The following is a 6,000-nucleotide window of genomic DNA, read 5'->3' as shown; positions in this document are numbered from 1 at the left end:
CACTGATCTTAATTACACCGAACACAACTCTGACAAAAACAAGCCAACGCTCGTGTCCAAATGGTCCATGTACTTGCATCTAAGCTGAGAAATGAATGCATCTTTGAAGAATCTTTAATTGTTTGACAATCCAATCCGTATCCCATTGTGCTCTCCTCAACCAACCAAAAGAATCTGGTCACTGCTGAATCAAGAGTACCTCCATGTGACAATGTTGAACTACACCAATCAACAATATAACGTGCATCAGATAAATTTGCACCTGAAATCCTCAATTGCTCCTTAACTAGAGCTCTCTTCAAACATTCACCTGCTCCATCATGCTCCCCCTTCCCATGCCCTGCCTCAAAAAAACACCAAATATGAGGTATACGCCTCTCTACATGCATTCTACTCAACCAATAAAACACACAGGCATTCTTGAATTGACCCGTATAATTATCTGACCATATGATATGTCGATCAATTGCAATATATTTCTCATTCAAGAACTCAAAAATAATCTCGAAAGAATGTTGCACATACTCGGAGGAGTGTGATCTATCATCACTCATATAAAAATGATACAACCTGATTATCTTCTTGTCCTCATATGTACTATCAAGAGCATGTTTATATGTAATGTGAACAAAAATAGCAATCTGGATTGAATTATAGTACTGAGATTGTACCTCATTCTATGGTTGCAATGTATAGTTCTCTACAAAATCAACCACTAATACAATAGTGCCAATCGGGAAGGAGTTCTTACACAGCCTGAACTGCTGATCCAACCACTGAGACCTATGGGTGTGCCTTGCATACTTGTAGAAAATATTTTCCTTAAAATCTAAAATAAAATCAGCAACACTCACTTCTATTGAGACTAATTTGCATCTAGAACCTTCACCTCCACTCTTCAAAGTATATTTCACTGTCTCATTTTTTTTTTTCTCAAGATAATTCTTTCCAAACTCGTGTTCGCTTCCCTCATGAAAACATGAAACAAACTTTGACAACCCACCACATTCTGAGCACTTCTCATTCAAACAATCCATTCTATAGAAATAGAAGTCATCATCTCTAGGGCATAAAAAAAGATCTTAAAAGTCTCTTGATGATCTCGGAAATAGCATTGCACCACACTCCTGCAACATCTCATTAGTATGCATCATAGAACGAATATGGCATAAAAGTTCACGGTACATTGAAAACTCCACATGGTACTTGCAACAACAAGTATTACAAATCTTAAGAGGAACACAATAAAATGGCTTCAAATATTCAAAGGCCCTTAGTGATATTTGCAAAGTTGGATGTGCTTCACAAAAAATTTGGTACAACATTGTTTTGCTTGATTCCAAGAAATGTTTGGGATGTGGTGTGCGGTCTCTGTTGTCAATTCTTAATTTCAAAACGTCCTTTACATTGGGTGACACTCTAGAATTAGAGAGCCAAAATTGTTGAATCTCCTCCTTCACATTTCCAATCAACTTTCTATCAACACGTGGAAGCATCCCACCAAAAGCCCATGTATCATGTTGAAGTGGATCGTCAAGTCTTTGTCTTCGTGCAAGTGCTCTATCCAAATTTTTACGGTTTATGTTAAAATCAACACAAGTTTGTCTCATTTGATGAGCCTTCCTCAATTGATGGCTTACTAAGGAGGTTGTAATCACTCTTCGAGAAGCTCTCTTATCTCTTTCTTTGGTATTCTTTCCAATAGAATTGAGAGCATCAAATAGATTTTTGGCAATAATAGAATTTCTCTCCATCTTCTTGTTCATACGAATCTTCAATTTGTTTAGCAATGGTCTCATCTTTATCATCTTTATCAATTGAACAAAGAGTTGTCATTGCTCGTTCAATGTCTTATTGCTAAATTTTTGGTCGAAAAGTTGTGTAGCCCACAACCGAACGGTTCTTGTTGACCTCTTGCCTTCAAGATTCACAATAATGTTCTCATCAATTTCAAGTAACCATTTTGGGGTTCTTGAAGGTCTTTGATTTGGAATTTGTCTTTCATCCATGAAAGGGTCTTCATTTCTAAAGTAATTAGGTGTTACATATTGTTCACTTGGTTGAGCAATTCCACCGTCAATGTCAAAGTTTTCCATATTTTCACCTCTAATGTCAAAATTTTCCACATGTTCACCTCCTGTGTCAAAATTTTATACATTTTCACCTCCAATGTCAAAAAATTTCATATTTATACCAAAATTATGGACACCTTCATTGTCAACTCCCAAATTTTCACTTTCCATTCTCACGTCATGTTGAGCATTTTCATTATCACTTTCAACATTTTCAACATATTCAAAATCTTCACTTTCAAAATCTACATTTTCATTTTCAATAACTTGTTCAACATTTTCAAATTAAATTTCCTCTTCACTTGAAGTAACATTAGCAATATTTAACATACCTTGTCTTCTCCTCCTATGACCTTCTCTATCTCTTTCTCTATACACTTCAATTTGGTCATTTGAAAGTTTTCTTTTGCATTTAGACTTCCGACGAATACTACTCCCCATTTACTTCCACAAAGATGCTCCTAAATGATTGACAATGTAAGATTTGACTTTAAGAATCTCTCAAAAGCACAAATTTGTCTCAACCTATCTGAAAACCCGTGATTATCAACAGAAAATAGGATGTGAAGACTATGGGTCATTGGAATCCACAAAATGGCCCACAAGGATCTTTTTTATTTACAAAAATATCCGATTTTAATGTATAAATTTGTGGTCCCAAAAATTTTTCCTATTGCCTCCTTTTATTTTATCGTTGCCACATTAATGGCAGTGACAGAAATCGGATATCTGATAAAATTCGATATCCAATTTTATTACTCATATTTTAGAGAGACAGACAGAGAGACAGAGAGACAGACAGACAGATAGACAGATAGACAAACAGACAGACAGACACAGAGAGAGACAGAGATCAGGGGACGGGGAGACAGACAGACAGACAGACAGATAGACAGACAGACAGACAGATAGATAAACAGAGACAGATAGAGAGAGAGAGACAGACAGATAGAGATAGAGACAGAGATAGAGAGACAGAGACAGAGGGGGAGAGAGAGATTAGGGGAGAGAGGGGGAAGGGGAGAGAGAGAGAGGGGGGAGGAGAGAGAGAGAGAGAGAGAGACCCCTTAGGAAACAATATGAACCCTTCGGGGAGGGGTCATATGGTGTCCTAAGGGGTCATATGTTGTCCTTATGGGTCATACGGTGTCCCATGACCCCTTAGGACACAATATGACCCATAACAACACAATTTGGTGTCTTAAGGGGTCATAAGGTGTCCTAAGGGGTCGTAGGACACAATATGACCCCTTAGGACACCATAGGACCACATACAACCCAATACAGTGTCATAAGGGGTCTTCTGTTGTCTTTAGGGGTCACATATTGTTCTTAGGGGTCATGGGATACCATATAACCCCTAAGGACAACATACGACCCCTTATGACACCATATTGGGTCTTTATGAGTCATATGGTGTCCATAGGGGTCATATTGTGTCCTACGACCCCTTAGGACACAATATGATTGTGTTGTTATGGGTCATATTGTGTCCTAAGGGGTCGTAGGACACAATATGACCCCTATGGACACCATAACGACCCAATATGGTGTCATAAGGGGTCGTCTGTTGTCCTCTAGGGTCATATGGTTTCCCATGACCCCTCAAGACACAATATTACCCATAACGACACAATTTGGTGTCTTAAGTGGTCATATGGTGTCATAAGGGGTCGTAGGATATAATATGACCCCTTAGGACACCATTGGACCCACAACGACCCAACATGATGTTGTATATTGTCCTTAGGGGTCATATGGTTTCTCATGACCCATTAGCACACCATATGACCCATAACGACACAATTTCATATCTTAAGGGGTCATATGGTGTCCTAAGGGGTCGTAGGACACAATGTGACCCCTATGCACACCATATGACTCATAATGACCCAATATGGTGTCATAAGGGGTCATATGTTGTCCTTAGGGGTCATATGGTGTCCCATAACCCCTTAGGACACCATAGGACTCATAATGACCTAATATGGAGTCATAAGGGATCATATGTTGTCCTTAGGGGTCATATGGTGTCCCATGACCCCTTAGGACACAATATGACCCCTATGGACACAAATGACCCATAACGACACAATTTGGTGTCTTAAGGGGTCATATGGTGTCCTAAGGGGTCGTAGGAAACAATATGACCCCTATGGACACCATATGACTCATAACGACCCAATATGGTGTCATAAGGGGTTGTATGTTGTCCTTAGGGGTCATATGGTGTCTGTTGGCAATATTACAAGGATATTGAGAAGGTTGTTGATGATTATGGACATAACTGATTAAAGATGTTTTACTGTCTTGATATTATTATTTTGTCATTGATGTCAAGAAATTGATTTTCTAATTCATTATGATGTTGCCATATCTTAAGAAATATGATATGAAGATTATAAAGAAGTCGGTAAAGACACAAGAAAGAATATGATGAATAAAGGGATAAGTTATTCAATGGGCAACTCTACCGAGTCAGACAATGATGAGATCTTGATGTTTTAGATTGTTCTAACATCATACATATGTTGTAAAATGTAAAGGTTAATACTATACTATGTTATCAAGCAAAGAACCTAGTCGGTAAACCCTAAGGTTATTGCAATCGGTTAATGAAGACAGAATGTCTACCGAGTAAAGTTTAGTATTCACCGAGTTGTAACCAAGCTATACAGAATGCATTAAATGTTTACATGTGATAGTTAATGAAAGATGTTGATGAGCTGGAGTGGATCAATGATTGGCAAGCCGTAGAAAAAGTTTGTTAACGAATCTAAGGCAATGGAAAGTCGACAAGAAGATCTACAACTCAGATTGAACTGCATTACCCTAACACAAGTTCCAAGATGAATGTGCAAGTTCCGAGGCAGGGTAAAACGTTTTTAGATTGAAAGATACAATGAACCTGGACAAGATTGAAGATCTAATGGCTATGATTGATCATGGGAAATGTGATCAAGGAGATTAAGTGGTTAGAAGATTGTTTATAAATAAGGAACTGTTGATAAACAATGTATGCAGGCAAGTGTATGCACAAGGATGCTACATAGTTATTACCAAGCACAGAAGCTTGAAGACTTGTTAGAATAACAGAGTATTGATGCCCAGCAGATAGACAAGATTAGTTCTATGTCTAGATTGTATTGAACAAATAGGAATCTGCTTTAGCATTTTAGATGTGAAGTTGCAGATAGATTGTATTACTGTTATTTTGTGAAAGTGACAGGAAATCTCTTAACTGAGTGGACTTAACAGTCTTATATGTAAATCCTCTAACAAGGTGACATTCTAATTGAGTGTTTGAAATCCTTTGACAAGGTCACTTCTAACAAAGTGAAGATCCTAACAGATCTGAGGGAAATCCCTTAACCGGGTCACATCTAGCAATGTGTTTTGTAATCTTTAACAGGATTGGCTTTTAACCGAGCATACTCTAGAAGAGTATATTTCTTAGTGGGTCTGAAATCCCACAGTGGTTTTTCCCTATTTGGGTTTCCATGTTAAATCTAGTGTTATGAGGTTTATATTGTTCATATGCTTTTGAGTTTGCATGTTTGACAGTTTTTTATTATATGACTGATATATGTTACCGAGGTTGAATCTGATGTTTTTATGGATGAATAAGTTTGTATGATTCACCCCCCCCCCTCTCATCTTGTTGGTTGTTGGATCTACACTTATATTAAGTATTAGAACTATTAGGTGTCACGTGACCCCTTAGGACACAATATTACCCCTTAGGATACCATATGACCCATAATGACACAATTTGGTGTCTTAAGGGGTCATATGGTGTCCTAAGGGGTCATACGACACAATATGACCCCTTAGGACAACATAGGACCCATAACGACCCAATATGGTGTCTTAAGGGGTCATATGGTGTCCTAAGGGGTCGTAGGACACAATATGATCCCTTAGGACA

This window comes from Cryptomeria japonica, chromosome 4 (assembly GCF_030272615.1).
Source record: "Cryptomeria japonica chromosome 4, Sugi_1.0, whole genome shotgun sequence".
NCBI classification, from domain to species: Eukaryota; Viridiplantae; Streptophyta; class Pinopsida; order Cupressales; family Cupressaceae; genus Cryptomeria; species Cryptomeria japonica.
The sequence above is the reverse complement of the archived record's forward strand: the minus strand, read 5'-3'. Positions refer to the sequence as shown.